Below are 17410 nucleotides of genomic sequence, written 5' to 3' on the forward strand. Positions count from 1 at the left end.
TAAGTATTTTTTTTTTTTTTTTTTTCGTTTTGATCACTTGTAAATACGTATGTCAGTCATTTCTAACTGCATACTCCGTGACATCACACTTTGTTGCTCGAGCTTTCAGTAAGCGCTAAAAAACAGCAAAACCAAACGTTTGATAGAAGACGTTCGTGACAGGCAAACAAGGCGTAATCGATTGTTTTGCAGACACATTTACTCGTGAATTAATGACCCATTGAACACTGCCAACCTTGTTTTATTTCGTTCTACCTATCTACATCATTAAGGTTCTTTTGTGCTCGACCTTTACCTTTCTCTCCATCTAATCGTAAAACCCAATTTCTACGTCATACTGTCGGGCTTAGAAATGACTGATTTATATATCATATTAGGTATTCTGCCATTGTTGGCACGTCAGTTGTCACAACTGAGAAGCTTTCATGCACCACGGTCTTCCGCTAACCTCTTCGCCTTCATGTACGATTTTTCTGTTCTGATATCGTCCAATAATTGGTCTTCTTCGCCCTCTTCTTCTCTTTCCTGCTACCATACCATCTAGCGCGTCCCTCATGATACAATTCCTTCTTAGCCAGTGTCCCAACCGGTTCCTTACTCTTCTTAATACAGTAGCTTATCTATATAAATGTTCCGGAAATACAAATAAATTTCAGTTCAATCAGCAAGATAAACTGTCATGACGAAATATTGATGACAGTATAGCTTACACAAAGAACAAACATAGTTTACTCACCTGTTATTATATGAGTTAGGGGAATTTGCACCGTTAGGCCTATTTGTGGCTGAGCACAGAACGTGCACATAATTGCCATCTGATCATGAAGAGATTCTAGGAACTGCAAGAATGAGGCACCATTAGTGTGATCTATGCACTTGCATACGCAAGAGTTTAGTAGCAATGATATAGACTACTAGGAACATGTCGAATTCCGTGACCATTATTAAAGCGAATACTTTTGTAGATGACTCTCATAGGGCGTTCCAGAGACTCTACAACAGTGTATGGCATGGGAAGTGAGAGATTAGTGCTGTTAAAATCGATTTTTCGGAAAACCGATGTTCGATTTCGTTTTCAAAATCGATTTTTGGTTTCAGTTTTCAAAACCAAAGTTCAATTTTATTTTCTTCACTGTAAAATGTTAAGGTGAACGTGAACGAAAACTGAAACGAAGTTGGAGTCAGTGGAAATAGTACGCTCGCATATCTGAACGTATTTAATTTGTGCTACGAAAAGGGCGTAATGTTTTACAACACATATACAATTTAAATAAATATGCATTGTGTGCTCGTTTTGCGTGAAAGGTGGCTATGAGGCTCACCTCAAGTGAACGTCAGCCCCAGTTTGAGCAGTGGCGAAGGGTGGTAAGAGGCCCTGAGGCCCGGCCTACCCATTTACTTTCAGAAATTATAATTTATAATTAATTCATTTTCCTTGCACAGAATGTATGATATTTTTTAAGTTAAAAAAATTGTTCGATAAAGAAATCGTGGTTAGCTGGGAGGCTCACCGAGCAGTGTCTCAGACGGCAGTAGAACTACCACCAAGCTACTCAGAAAATCCCGTGAGAGAACGTGTTGGTAATAAGCTGCGTAAGAAACCTGCCTCAGCGCTTATCGACTTTCATTTCTACATAAAACGTTTCTCTCGAGACCTTCGATTTCGATTTGATATGTCAAACAAATAAAGAGTAAGAGAACGTGAACCCCATTCCGTACCAACTTTGCTTAATTTTGCGGAGTCTAACGCAACGCAAAAACTGGAGCAAGCAATTCTGAAGGTGCTACTCCTATTACTACAATCTAATTCCCCTTTATTCCGTCACGTTGACGCAAACACGTACAAAATCAGACGTCGTCCCCCTACCTCCAAAAAATATGTATGGCGTCCCCTCAGTTCCTAAAAAAATTACAATGGGCAAAGATAGGCAGGGGGCGGCGGGACGTCATGCCGCTACCTACCGTCCCCCTACCTTTTAAGATCCACTTTTACTGCTGATACAGCTCATCAAACGGCGTGCAAGAAGTGTACGTAGAATGTCTTCACTTGTTACATCTGTGCTTAAGTACGGTATTCCAATTACTACAAACACCATGTGAGACAAGCGAATGGAAATCCTGAAGAAAATTAAAACATTCCGGAGGAATATAATGAATAACGACAAACTTAGTGCGTTGGCTTCTATCGCTACAGAAATGAACGCTGAAGGATATTGGCCAAGGATGCAGCTTTCAAGAAGAAAGTAATAGACATATTTGACGAGAAGAAAAACTGATATTTGCAATTAATTTACAAGATAATTAATGCAGGTATTATTATTATTATTATTATTATTATTATTATTATTATTATTATTATTATTATTATTATTATTATAACATTAGGCGTATCCTCTTGAAACCATCACCCTTCGCCACTGAGTTTGAGTGACCAGAATCGTACATTAGAACAGTGGTTTCCAACCTTTTTGACTGACGACACAGTTTATTGAAAGCCCACGACATTTCGACACACTTATTTAATTCTTCATGAATTGTAAACCTAATGTAATTTATGTAAAACTATAAGTTGCTGTCGCTAAAGGCGTTGACTAGGACAATCTTTCTCAAAATTGATTCTAACTATTCAGTGCTTCATATTTATTGGCATCTGCCGCCGAAACAAGGCTCCAGAGATTAAATATCATAAGATAGTTTCTTCTAGTCTTTAGCGTCATCCTCCTTTGACCACTGGCACAATTTTCAAAACACCTGATATAGATCTATCCAGGCCCGTGCTGGGTCACTAACGAGGGCGGTGGACAAGTGTCTACCAAAAGGGCGCCCATACAAACATGAATATATATATATATATATATATATATATATATATATATATATATATATATATATATATATATATATATATATATATATATATATATACTGTAACTTAATTAATATACTAAACATCGGGAGGTGCTTCCTGACACCGGAGATAATACGAAAAATATAGAAAGTATAGACCAACCTGGGTGTAGAAATGCCTCTGAGCTATGACCACCCGAAAAATTTCGAGAAAATGCAACAGCAGCCATACTCGAGAACAAAATGTCGGATCGAAATCGTGCAAAAGGGAATTCCATTATTTTTACTCGTAGATTCTATTAGTGTACAATCGGATGTAGTGCAGTGGCGGTAAAGAGTGACTCCCAAAGAAACTGGAGTATTCTTTACGACTCGTCTAAACTGGAGTACTCTTTACTTTTTTCGACTATTTTATCAAACCTTGTATGAGGAAAAAGAACAATAATCAAGTATACCTACAAGATTTCAACAATCAAAAGTAATGGTACATCGTTCAAATTAGAACACAGAACTCGAAAGAAAGAGAGATACACATGTGTGATTGATCTGTTTTGTCTCAGCACAGAATAAACTCTCGGAAAAAGAATTTAAATGAAAAGAAGACTTTAACGTATCACAATTACATCTTATGGACTAATGGTAACGGATGATAAATGAAAGGCTTTCTGTCCAAGTTACGAGTGTGTGAAAATGGAAAAAATAAGTTTGAACCAGATTAGGTTTATAACGAGAGTTCAAGTAATCCTTGACATGATAACAGTGATTTTCACAAATTATGTGAATACAATTTGGGCAAAAGTAAGCTGCATTAAAAGGTTTCCTCCTCGTAATACGTAATTCCGTGGAAGATTATAATTCCGAGCACAGAAGCAATGAAACTCGACGAAACAACCTGTTGCGCGTGTTGCACAATTATATAAAGAAATACAGAACTACCGATTTATTCTGTTTCGTACAAAGGGGGATAACTGTGAAACACTCAGATGTACCTTGTACAGAATTTGTGCAATGCAGTATGTGTGCACGAAATAGCTGTGAAGAATGACAGTTTCCAGTCTGACGTTGTCAACCGTTGATCGCATTGCAAAGATGATATTGGCGAAGCAAACTTTTCCGCTTGCGGTCAAACACACCTGAAATTTCGAAGGTGATTGCCGCAGCTATGTTAACTCGAGCAAGAAATTCTTCAGCCGTTGCATAAAAAAGGCGCTTCATAACGCCCCAAATAAGAGTTGAGTTGATTTTAGTTTAGCATCCCTTTCAGCAGCGAGGCTATATGAGACGTGGACCTACTGATTAACGTGGAATCCGAACCACATGAGCTCCCGCCGGGAGCCCCAAATAAGAAATCAAGGGGCGTGAGGTAGGGTGAAAGAGGTGGTCATAACACAGGTTAATCTCTCCCAATCCAACTATCTGAGAATGTTTCATTTAAGTAGGTCTGCATATACCTGTCAAAATATGCAGGTGCACTGTCATGCTGGAACCACATCTGCTGTCTTATGTTCAAGGGCACATGTTCTAACAATTTTGGGAGAACATTACGTAAAAATAAATTATACGTACTCCCACACAGGCAGGTCGGTAATAAATAAGGTCCTGCCACAAAATTATCCATCATATTGCACCGCTTACACCAAATCTTTCTGCTGATAGTTCACTAAAGTTGCATGTGGATTTTTACGCCCTACACATGGCTACTGCTAGTTTCAGGATGGTCTCTGATCATTCCCAGTAGGCTGTCTTCAAATTAAACTGTCCACATGGTGCGATTTTCTCCGACTTCACGTATGGGAAATTGAAGAGACCCTATCTCTCGATGGCGAATATGGAGGCGTGGAAAAAATAGAAGGAAAGTTACTCTCCTATGAGGGCGACGGTTAGGATATAAACGTCTTGCCTCTGGAATATTTCCCCTTGCCTTTCCATAAATAAGGTGCATATCTGCCAGCTCGTGGACAGGGTAATCTGCCATTTGCAGGCAAATATAGATTAACAAAATTAATTTCACTTAAACACCAACGTCTACAGTTTTACACGACCGTGAATACCTGGACACAACACTCTACCGTTGTACGCAACACTTCCTATCCTGTTACACAGCAATTCCACACGTAACATCAGAGCATCGGACTCTGTATATCACTCACAACTTGTGTCAGATGCCTATTATAACACAGCCATGCTAATTTATGCCATTCCACATCAAAACTGCAATACAGCCTTCCGCAAAACACTCGCAAGTGGCACAGAAGGGACGATAATTCTGTAAGTGCTGCTACGTCTAAGTAAAAGTGCCGCATTCCCTTTCCTCCGTGTTGGTATTTCATCCACCTCCAAAGTATATAGAGAACGTCGAAAAAATATTTTCCACCATTTGTTGCATGTGTTTAGAAACAATTTTCTTCTAAAAAAAAAAATTGTTCCGCCAGTGACAAAATCAAAATGTAAGTGGGCTACACTATGACCTATTTTGGTATATTCACAATGGGAATGTAGTTTTTCGTAGCACAGGATTAAGGGGCGTTTTCCCAACTCCAAGAGAGGGGAAAAGCCCCTTGAAAGTATCCCTGGAAGATTTACCTAACGGATAAATTAAGTATACTGTTCCAGTGCATTTCCTTTTATCATTACGCAACGTGTACAACATCTCATGTTTCGTTCATTTTTGTTGCTTCTGTGCACAGAACTATCATATTCCACGGAATTACATATTACGAGGAGGCAATCCATTAATGCAGCTTACTTTCGCCCAATATGTATCTGGAGAATCTCTTGTACTCTCGTTGATCACATATGATCTTTGCATGTTATGTTTCTTTATATGCCGCCTGACTGTCCTATGCACAGTAATTTTAAACCTAATCTGGGTCAAAGTTATTCTTTCCATTTTCACACACTCGTAACTTGGACAAAAAGCCGTTCATTTATCATCCGTTATCAATAGCCTAGAAGATATAACTGTGATACGTTAAAGACTTCTTTTTCGTTTATATTATTCTCCAGAGAGTTTATTCTGCGCTGAGACGAAATAGATCAATCACACATGTGTATCTCTCTTTCTTTCGAATTCTAAGTGTTCTCATTTGAACGATGTATTATTACTTTTGATTGCTGAAATCTTTTACTTGATTGTTGTTAATTGCCCTCATTCAACGTTTGATAAAATAGTCGAAAGAATACTCCAGTTTCTTTGGGAGGCACCCTTGCGTCGCCACTGCACTGTATCCGAATGTACACTAATGGGATCTACGACTAAAAATAATGGAAATTCTGCTTTACCCGATTTCGATCCGATGTTTTATTCTTGAGTTATGACTGTTCTTACATTTTTCCGACAAATTTTCGTGTGATCAAGGCGACAAAAGGAGGCATTTTTACACACAGGTTGGTGGATACTTTTCGTTTTATATCCGTGTCAGGAGTCAACTCCTGAAGTTTATGTTAATTAAGTTACACTCTGTATATATACGGGCTCCATTTTATGTATTAAAACCCAAAATGTATTTAATAACATAAATAGCTAAACTGTGTAAACTTCTTTACTAGAGAAACGTTGTTTTAGTTCTTGTAAGATTTTTTTGTCAAACAAAATGAAGCTAATTATACATACTAATAAATCAATATAACTATATTTTAGAAATATAATAGGCATTGATTATTCCAATACTGCTATAAAACACACAGGAATAATTACATGACAAGGGCACCTTACGTAAAGGGCGCACTGTACCCTTCACGGGTTCTTTACCAACAGTATGCATTCATTGTACATAACTGTGCCATACAGGAAAATAAAACCGTTTATCTTTGATGTGGTTTCGCAAGGGCGCCTTTGCAAAGGGTGCACTGTACCCTTCATGAGTTCTTTACCAAAAGTAACAACATGTATTCATGGTTCAGAACTGTACCATACAGAAGAATAAATGAAATCGTTTATCTTTGATATGTTTCGCTAAGGCGTCTTATGTAAAGATCGCAATGTACTTATCATGATCAATAATAACACATACGTAAAGGGCGCACAGGTTCTTTATTAATAATAACTCGGAGGGCGCACCGGGACATATCCCGGTGTCCCGGTGGGCCAGCACAGGCCTGGATCTATCTAGGTATAAATTTGGAAGATTGTGCCCAAACTTTTGGGGCGCGGAATTGACATCGCTATACAATATCATTGCTAGATCCTTTTCAGCAGATCCTTGATCCTCCAATAACAAGTCAGCAAGACCGCTGAGCAGTCCTTAAAGTTAGCCGGTTATGCATCTGAAAGCTAGAAAATCGGCCGGTATGGCATACAGGTAAAAAATAACTGATTTAAAGTGTAATTTGCATGTACAAAAAATTTACACATAGAAATAAGTACAACGTTAGCATTAAGTCAACAAATATGTTTGTATTGTCAAAGATTTCGTTGCTGCTGCTTCGAAAGAAATAACAGTTCCATATCACCCTATTCAATGGCAGAATTTGTACTCTTGATTTTTTCAGTATTTGTGCGAGCAATTTTACCCCCCTTAAAATATTCTAATTACCGACCCGCCCGCCTAAAATGTTTAACCTGGATCCGCCCATATCATTGACAGGTAGTGATGAGCGCAAGAGTCTTGGTCTTGCAGTTTTTGCAAGAGTCTTGCATGCAAGACCAAGACCAAGACCAAGACCAAGACCACGAATAGCGGTGCAAGACCAAGACCAAGACCAAGGTGTGCAAGAACAAGACCAAGACCAAGACCATACCTGCAAGACCAAGACCAAGACCAAGACTCTTGCGCAAGAGTCTTGCACAAGTACTGGTACTACTTGAATTTTTTTTATACAATATAAAAAAGGAGAAAATTCATTACATCTTTTACTTGAATATTTTGACTTCAGTAAAAGTGACACTAGAGTGAATGTGTTCCCAGTAGTGTTATGCAATCCGTGTGAGTCGATCTGCCCCTGTAGCATATAGCTACAGTATATGGTTTCCTGAATTGGTTGTTCGCGTTTTCTGTAGATATTGCTCGTTCTCAAGCCACACAGGTGTCATCTTGCGCCATGTAAGCTATTTTGGTGGACAAACATCGTTTGCGTGGGTTTTCTTAGTTTCTTCATTCCACCATTTCAGTCTTTTTTCATCACCACCGTCTCCCTTAGCGTTGGTGCATTACTGTGGGACGTTAAACTAGATACTTCATTTCATTTCAAAGCATACTAGTGGTGTTCTTCTTCCAAAACTGAAGAGAAATGTAGTATTGAACATCGGTATTTCCGTACACCATAGGTGCTGACTACATGAGTATGGCCTTGGCTATGAGACTCAAGCATCCGTTGTAAATTTTTAATATGTGCTCATAAAATTAATATCGAAATAACATTTTCATGACATTGACAAAAACTTAGTGCATGTGACCGCAAGTTTGATTTCATGGGCAGATGCTTATACGTTGAATAATTGTTTATTCATATAATTTGTAGCCTCCTTAGGTATACGGCACATCGGGGATTGAGCGATATAACATTACACAACAACAGTAAATCTATATTATAAAATTGAAAGTGACTATCCTTGTGACTCCCAATCTCTTGAACACTCTTGAACCACCAGCTCGAGATCGATCAAATTTTCAATATAGATCAGGTTTAGGCCTGGAATGTTATTTATCAGTTCACTTTGAAGGAGCAACGTATGGGAGGAGGAGGAGAGGGAGGTATACAAAAATCAAAATAAATAAAAATAAAAGTGACTAAGTTTGTGACTTAATAATTCTTGAACCACCAGACCGACCTTAATCAAATTTTTAACATGTATGAGGTGCCTAACTGGAAAGTTTTTTATAGTTTCATTTTGATGGTAGAACCTAGGGGAGGAGGAGGTATATATATATAGGAGGGGGAGGTATATATAAAAATAAACAAAACTTAATAACTCTTGAAACACCCGACCGATCTCGATCAAATTTTCAACATAGATGAAGCTCAGACCTTTCACGATTTTTATCATTTTACTTTGACGGTGCAACATAGGGGATGGGGAGGAGGGAGATATATGTAAAAAATAAAAGTATAAGTGACTGTCTTTGTGACTTCATCACTCTTGAACCAGCCAATCGATCTTAATGAAATTTTCAACATAGATGAGGTTCGGACTTGGGGTGTTTTGTATCATATCACTTTGATAGTAGAACTAAAGATAGGAGGAGGGGAGAGGAAGTGTACAAAAATAAATAAAACTTAATAACTCTTGAACCACCCAACCGATCTCGATCACATTTTCAACATAGATGAAGTTCGGACCTGAGATGGTTTCTGTCATATCACTTTGACGATGGAGAGGAGAGATATTTAAAAATGATCGAAAATGACCGATATTAGAGTGGAGTCGCTGAGTTTTCGGGGTCGCTGAGATAAACAATGACACTTCCGATGCTGTTTAAATCCAAATTTAGCCCCTAGCTTGGCGGTGGGAGGAGAGATATCTAAAAATGATCGAAAATTAATATTAGTGTCGAATTCATAGTTTTTGGGGTCACGAAAGTGAACAGTGATACTTCCGATCCCGTTTAAATGCAAATTCAGCACCACAACTTGGGGAAGGGGAAAGGAGATATATAAAAATTATTGAAAATGACCATTATTATCAATCTCAAATTCATGGTTTTCGAGGTCATTGAGATGAACAGTGACACTTCCGATGCCGTGCCTTGCAACATGGGGGAGGAGGAGATATATAAATTTATTGAAAATGACCGATATTAGTGCCGAATCCATAGTTTTCGGTGTCTCTAAGATGAAGAGTGGTGTTTCTGATGCCGTTTAAACCCAAATTCAGCCCCGCAACTTGGGGAGGAGGGGGGAGAGAAATATAAAAATAATCGGAAATGACCGATATCAGAAAGCGCTTAGTAATAATGAAAAGTGACTGATTAACGAAACATATTATTATTATTATTATTATTATTATTATTATTATTATTATTATTATTATTATTATTATTATTATTATTATTATTTAAAATTTAACCCAACGAAGTTTGTAATTGATGCTAGTAATCCATATTCACAAGTGAGACTGATTTTATACAGTTATTTTAAATAACTTGTAGTTTGATGTCGTTATTTTGTATTTCTAGTATAGGTCAAAAGTATTTATACAAATTGAGTTTATAGAAAAGACATAGACAGACAGACAGATGAGTCGTTTTTAGATTTCACTCAAATTATTCTAAAATATTAAGTTTTGATTATAATAATTATTTTATTTTTTCTTTCTTTTTTGTCGATATGCTAAACATATCATCATAACCATCATCAAAGCTATTCTACCATTATCGGCTAGTTGCTGCACCTGAGAAACCTCGATGTACGGTGGTCCTCAGCTAGTCTCTTCGTATTAATGTAGCAATTTTCTTAATATCTTCCTTCAACTACAATTTCCTTTTCTCCGTCTCTCTCTTTCCTTTCACCATACCCTCTAGCACGTCCTCCACAGCCAATATCCCAACCAGTTCCTCTTTCTCCTCTTATCAATATCTAAAATTCTTCTTTTTTCTCCTACTGCTAACATTTCTAACACCTTCTCATTCGTTTTCCGTTCAACACAGCTAATTCTCTCCATTTTTCTCCATGCCCAGGTTTCGAAAGTCTGTAATTTTTTCCATCGCTTTTGCGTAATGTCCATGTTTCTGCCCCATTGGAATCAGTAAAACAAAATCTCAATATTTAATTATAAGTTTGTTTAACACAAAAATTAGTTAATGTGGTTGAAAAGAAAAATCTGACGCCTTTAGAGTGTAAAAATAATTTTGCATTTCATGGTATTTCAATTATCTGTACCGTTTTGATTTTCTTTCATTCGTCTCAGGAGTAGCCTCCCCAGTTTCGGAACCTGTGGAGTGTTGGATCTGTTAAAAAATGTAAAAAGATTAGCGAAGCGTGGGCACCCAATAAAAAAATAAAGGTCATCACTTATGTCGTACACTATTATCATACTTACACGAAGATAAAGTATGTTACATTTAAAAACATACATTGTACTTCCGTTACTATTGGAGCATTGTAGAATTTATTATCCCTTATATCCAGAGTAAAATTTACCTATGAAAAACATAAGATTTCTTAAAAGCAAAACTTGCAAGACTCTTGCAAGCAAGACCAAGACTGGGTTTGCAAGACCAAGACCAAGACCAAGACTGGGTATGCAAGACCAAGACCAAGACCAAGACCGAAGGTTCCAGTGCAAGACCAAGACCAAGACTGGGTGTGCAAGACCAAGACCAAGACCAAGACCACCCCGGTCTTGGTCTTGGTCTTGCATTTGCTCATCACTATTGACAGGACTCTTTTTAAAACAATAAAAATTATTCTTTTTACATTGTCTGTACTTCTGTGTTTACAATTATAAGAAAATTAGTGTTGAACCACGAGACGAGACGAGACCTGAAGAAACTTTTGATAATGGAAATGAGATTGGAAAGAATCATTAAATAGTGTAAACCGGAGTAATTGCGAACAGTGGGGTAATGCCGAACACCCAAGTTTACGCCTACAGAAACTTGTTAGAAAACAGACGATTTTGCTGCATGCTAGCGGAGAGACCTGGAAAAGTGTAGCATAAATTTGGTTACAGTCAATTGAATGGGTTGCCAGGAAGTAGATGTTTTGTTGTTTTTTCGATTCACTTATGACATTGATCCAACAATCTGGGTAATGTAATTTGGCTCTTATCTTATCTATATTGTTACAGATAAGGCTATATATTCCCCTATATTTGAGCACTAGTTCTTCGTAATCTTACTAGTGTGTCTGCAGTCAACAATTAGTTTCAACTTTAACAAAAAATAAATAAATAAATAAATAAATAAATAAATAAATAAATAAATAATAATGTTTCATGGGGAAATGTCAGACAGAATATTTGCCATTACCCAGGAGTGTTCGGGACTGCCCCATGGTGTGAAATAAATTATCAAAAATTTTCAAATAATTATTTTTTAATTGAAAAGTAACTATACTCTAATAAGTTAGTGAAATTGGTTTGGGAAATATATCATGTTTAGTGATGAGCGCAAGAGTCTTGGTCTTGCAGTTTTTGCAAGAGTCTTGCATGCAAGACCAAGACCAAGACCAAGACCAAGACCAGGAATCCCGATGCAAGACCAAGTCCAAGACCATACCTGCAAGACCAAGACCAAGACCAAGACCATACCTGCAAGACCAAGACCAAGACCAAGACTCTTGCGCAAGAGTCTTGCACAAGTATGGTACTACTTGATTTTTTATAGAATGTAAAAAGGAAGGGGAAAAATCATTACATCTTTCACGTGAACTTCTCGGCTCCAGTAAAAATACCGCCGGAATGAATGTGTTCCCAGTAGTTTATGCAATCCATGTGAATCGATCTGCTCCTGTAACATATAGCTACAGTATGTCGTTTTTTGAATCGGTTGTTCACGAGAAGACCGATAGCATAATTCTATGAATTGTTACAAGCTATAATAACATCCGTGTGTGATTTACTTTGGTCATCACTTGATCATTCACGACAGCCCATGATTGGATTTTGGGAAATCATACGAAGAATAGTTGTGTCCATAAGAAGTGGATAAGCAAAAATAAACTAGAGCATGTTATGGACACGATAGCTCAGTGGCAGAGCGTGCACCTCTGGTACATGGGGCCCTGGTTCGATCGCAGCTTGCGCTATGTGAGCTTCTTTGGTGAACAAACACCCTGTGCGTGGGTTTTCCCTTTTCCTCGTACTTTCTTCATTCCACCATTTCTCATCATCACTGTTTCCCTTAGCCTCAGTGTAATAACCGTGGGGCGTTAAAGTAGATATTTCATTTCATTTCAAAACATATTGATGGCGTTCTTCTTCCAAAACTAAAGATATGTAGTATTGAACATCGGCAATTCCGTACACCATAGATGTCGACTACATGGGTATGACATTGACTCTGAGGTTCAAGCATCCGTTGGAAATTTTTAATGTGTACTTATAAAATTAATGTTGAAATAACATTTTCATGACATTGACAAAAACTTAGCGCATGTGACCGCAAGTTTGATTTCATAGGTGGATGCTTATACGTTGAATAATTGTTTATCAATATAACTTATAGCCCCCTTGAGTATACGGCATATCTAGGATTCAACGATATAACATTATACAACAATAAATAATCTATATTCACAACTGAGAGTGATTTCGTACTTATTTCAAATAACTTGAAGTTTGATGCCGTTATTATGTATTTCTAATGTAGGTCAAAAGTATTTATATAAATTAAGTTTACACAAAAAGACATAGACAGTTGAGTCGTTTTCAGTTTTCACTCAAATTATTTTAAAATATTGGGGCCGCGGTGGCTCAATGGTAGAGCGTTCAGCTCTGGTGTTTGGGGTCCCGCGTTCGATCCCAGCCCCCGCCAAGTGAACTTTGTGGTGGACAAACACCGTGTGCGTGGGTTTCCTCGGGGTTCTCCCGTTTCCTCCCACTTTCTTCTTTCCCCCATTTTCATTCATTTTCATTATCACCATCCCCTTTAGCCTAGCCGGCATAATCGTGGAACGTAAAACTTACAAATTTAATTTCATTTCATATTCTAAAATATTAAGAGGTTTAATTATTATTATTTTAATTGTTTCTCTCTATTTTGGTCAATATTGCAAAACATATCATCATCGTCATAATAATAGCTATTCTGCCATTATTGGCAGGTCACTTGCTGCAGCTGAGAAGCTTCAATGACTGTGATCCTCAGCTAGTCTCTTCGTCTTAACGTAGCAATTTTCTGTCTTAATATCTTTCTTCAACTACAGTCTCCTTCGCCCCCTCCCTCTAGCACGTCCCTCAATACAGTTCCTCCTCAGCCAATGTCCTCCTCTTCATTACATCTAAAATTCTTCTTTTCTCCCCTACTGCTACTATTTCTAAAACCTTCGCATTCGTTTTCCGTTCAACCCAGCTGATTCTCTCTTTTTTTCTCCATGCCCACATTTCGAAAGTCTAACTGTTTAATCGTTTTTGCGTAATGTCCCTGTTTCTGCCCCATATAGTACATATTAGAATCAGTAAAACTAAATTTCAATATTTAATTGGGAGTTTGTTTACACAAAGATGAGCTAATCGTGGTTAGAAAGAAAAAATATCTGACGCCTTTAGAGTGTAAAAATAATTTTGCAATTTATGGTATTTCAGTAATCTGTGCCGTCTTGGTTTTCTTTCATGCGTCTCACTGTCAGGGGTAGCCTCCCCAATTTGGGAACCAGTGGAGTATTGGATCTGTTAAAACATATAAAAATATTACGAAATGTTGTGATTTATCTTATAAGTAGTGAAGCGTGATCACCCATTGAAAAAAAAAAAGTAAAGGTCATCGCCTATGTTGTACAGTATCATCACACTTACACGAAGGTAAAATATATTACATTTAGGAACATACATTGTATTTCCCTCACTATTGACGCAATGTAGGATTTATTATCCCTTATATCCAGAGTAAAATTTACTTATGAAAATCATAGATTTCTTAAAAGCAAAACTTGCAAGACTCTTGCAAGCAAGACCAAGACTGGGTGTGCAAGACCAAGACCAAGACCAAGACCGAGGGTTCCAGTGCAAGACCAAGACCAAGACCGCATGTGTAAGACCAAGACCAAGACCAAGACCACCCGGGTCTTGGTCTTGGTCTTGCATTTGCTCATCACTAATCATGTTTTGATAATAAGCGTTATTAGCTTTATTAATTAGAATAGTTTGTAATATTCACTACTTTCGGCGATTAGTGGCCTACTTCATTATTCTATAGTCAGTAACCCTATTTTAGAAATCTGATCCTTCATCATAGGCTGCATTTTTTTCTGTATGTCATTCGCAGAGTGTTTCACAAAATCTATTTAGCCTAGTAGTGTCCATTAGCAGTTAGCCAATTTTGTCCAGCCTATTAACCGCATTTGAACATTGAGCTACCGGTAATAAACAATACTGTCCTTGGAAGCAAAACATTAATGCTTATATCTGTCATTTCTACAATTCCAAATAATGTTTTCATTTTAATGAATATTTTGCTTAATGCACTATTATTTCTGAATTTGTTTCATAAAAGTACATTTTGTTCAGCTATCTATTAGCTTGCATTTGTAATAGTTTCAAAGATGATGACAAATTGTCATGTTTTCATTAACTAGAGTTATAATCCTTATTAAAGATTTAAATACTAAATTACGGTATAATATTAATGTATTTTAATACATTTCGCTTCTTTCGTAAAGAAAGTTTAAAGTAAACAGTATGTTCGGAATTACCCCGATGAATGGAGCAATCCCGAACATAGGTGCATTTTTAAAACATTCACTGATTTGTTGAAAAATGTTACTTTTGACTTTCCTCTGCTCTTTAGTAAATAGGAAAAACCCACTTTTCTATACACAAGAAATCTTAATTTTATGTCTAAAAACAAGAGTTATTTATAATCAAAGCTTAAGTGTTCGTGAATACCCCGGTCTCCCCTACTAGATACTAGATACGAGAAGACAGTGCCTACAAAGCATTGAAAACGAGACGAAAAAGTATATAGGCATATATGTTTTTTTCTTTCTGATATAGTAGTAATAAAATAGCGGTTCTGCGCCACTGACCCTCTACCCACTTTCTCAGTCCCGCCTGAAGCAGACAACGAGTTTCCCAGTGCCGCCTGACACACTATGCCGGGGGACATATGGGGGATCCGAGAAATCGAGCACCGTGAACCGTCAACCCACCGTCTTTTACGACCTCCATTTTAGGGGTGAATTTGTTCCCTTTTATGACCACTTTTTAGGGGGTGTATTCGTTCTCTTTTACGAGCACATTTTTAAGGGTGTATTCGTTCCCTTTTATGAGCACTTTTCCAACCCCTATTTTAAGATAACAGAAATTACATACGATTACGAACACATAGAAGAAGAGATAACACATAACACTACGTAACACACAGCAGAACAGATAACAGATAAGAATATGAAACATAGAGGGGGTGTACTCGTTCTCTTTTACGACCTCCATTTAAGGGGGTGATCTCGTTCCCTTTTATGAGCACTTTTCCAACCCCTATGTTAATTACGAACACATAGAAGAAGAGATAACACATAACACTACGTAACACACAGCAGAACAGATAACAGATAAGAATATGAAACATAGAAGGGGTGTATTCGTTCTCTTTTATGAGCATATTTTCCAACCCCTATTTTAAGATAACAGAAATTACATACGATTACGAACACATAGAAGAGCAGATAACACCTAACATAACAAGGGTGTATTCATTCCCTTTTATGAGCATATTTTCCAACCCTTATTTTAACATAGCAGAAATTACACTGAGACTATGAACACACAGCACAACAGATAATACATAGCACAGCTAATAAAAGAGCATGGCGTATTTTCCAACCCTTATTTTAACATAGCAGAAATTACACTGAGACTATGAACACACAGCAGAGCATAAGAGTACGTAACATAACAAGGGTGTATTCGTTTTCCAACCCCTATTTTAACATAGCATAGAATACATGGAGACTATGAACATACAGCAGAGCAGATAACAAACACAACCACCTCCATTTTAGGGGTGTATTCATTCCCTTTTATGAGCATATTTTCCAACCCCTATTTTAACATAGCAGAAATTACATTGAGACTATGAACACACAGCAGAACAGATAATACCAGCAGAACAGATAATACATAGCACAGCTAATAAAAGAACATGGCTTATTTTCCAACCCCTATTTTAACATAACAGAAGTTACGAACACACAGCAGAGCATAAGAGTACGTAACACACAAGGGTGTATTCATTCTCTTTTATGAGCATATTTTCCAACCCCTATTTCAACATGACAGAGACTACGAAACATGGCGGACATAGCACAGGGGGTGTATTCATTTTCTCCACCCCTAATTGAACATAGCAGAAATTACACTGAGAGTACGTAACACACAAAAACCTCCATTTTAGGGGTGGACTCGTTCTCTTTTATAATTACTTTTCCAACCCCTATTTTATCATAGCAGATTTTTCAACCCCTATTTTAAGACAATGAATACCTATGTAACATAGCGATTGGATACGCTCTTTGAACCGATTTGGATGGAACTCGGCATATGGGGGTTTTCGAGCATGCTGAGTACGAATATCATACTTATTTTTACCTGGGTCCTATAGTTTATGTGACATACGCCCTTTTTATGACAATTTTAACCGATTTGGGTGAAACTCGGTATATGGGGGTTTTCGGACATGCTGATTACAAATATCATACTTATTTTTATCTGGGTCTGATAGTTTATGTGGGATACGCCCTTTGTATGACACTTAAAACCTAATAACTCGAAAACGGAGCCAAATATCGAAGTGGTGTTTCCACATTTAGCAATAGGTCATCAGGTACTACAAGTTCCAAAATTAGTGGTCATCGAGGTCAAAGGTCAAAATACTTAAAACCTAATAACTCAAAAACGAAGCAACGTATTGAGATGCTGTTTCCACATTTAGTAATCGACCACCAACTACTACAAGTTCCAAAATAA

General features: G+C 37.3%; 1 protein-coding gene across 1 annotated transcript in view; it reads left to right on the top strand.

Moving 5' to 3' along the window:
• The window catches only part of LOC145676739 (uncharacterized), a 100638-nt gene that overhangs the window by 39738 nt on the left and 43490 nt on the right, over positions 1–17410 (top strand). The window lies entirely within an intron of this gene.

Source organism: Thermobia domestica, unplaced genomic scaffold, assembly GCF_964235325.1.
Source record: "Thermobia domestica unplaced genomic scaffold, izTheDome1.hap1.1 HAP1_SCAFFOLD_319, whole genome shotgun sequence".
NCBI classification, from domain to species: domain Eukaryota; kingdom Metazoa; phylum Arthropoda; class Insecta; order Zygentoma; family Lepismatidae; genus Thermobia; species Thermobia domestica.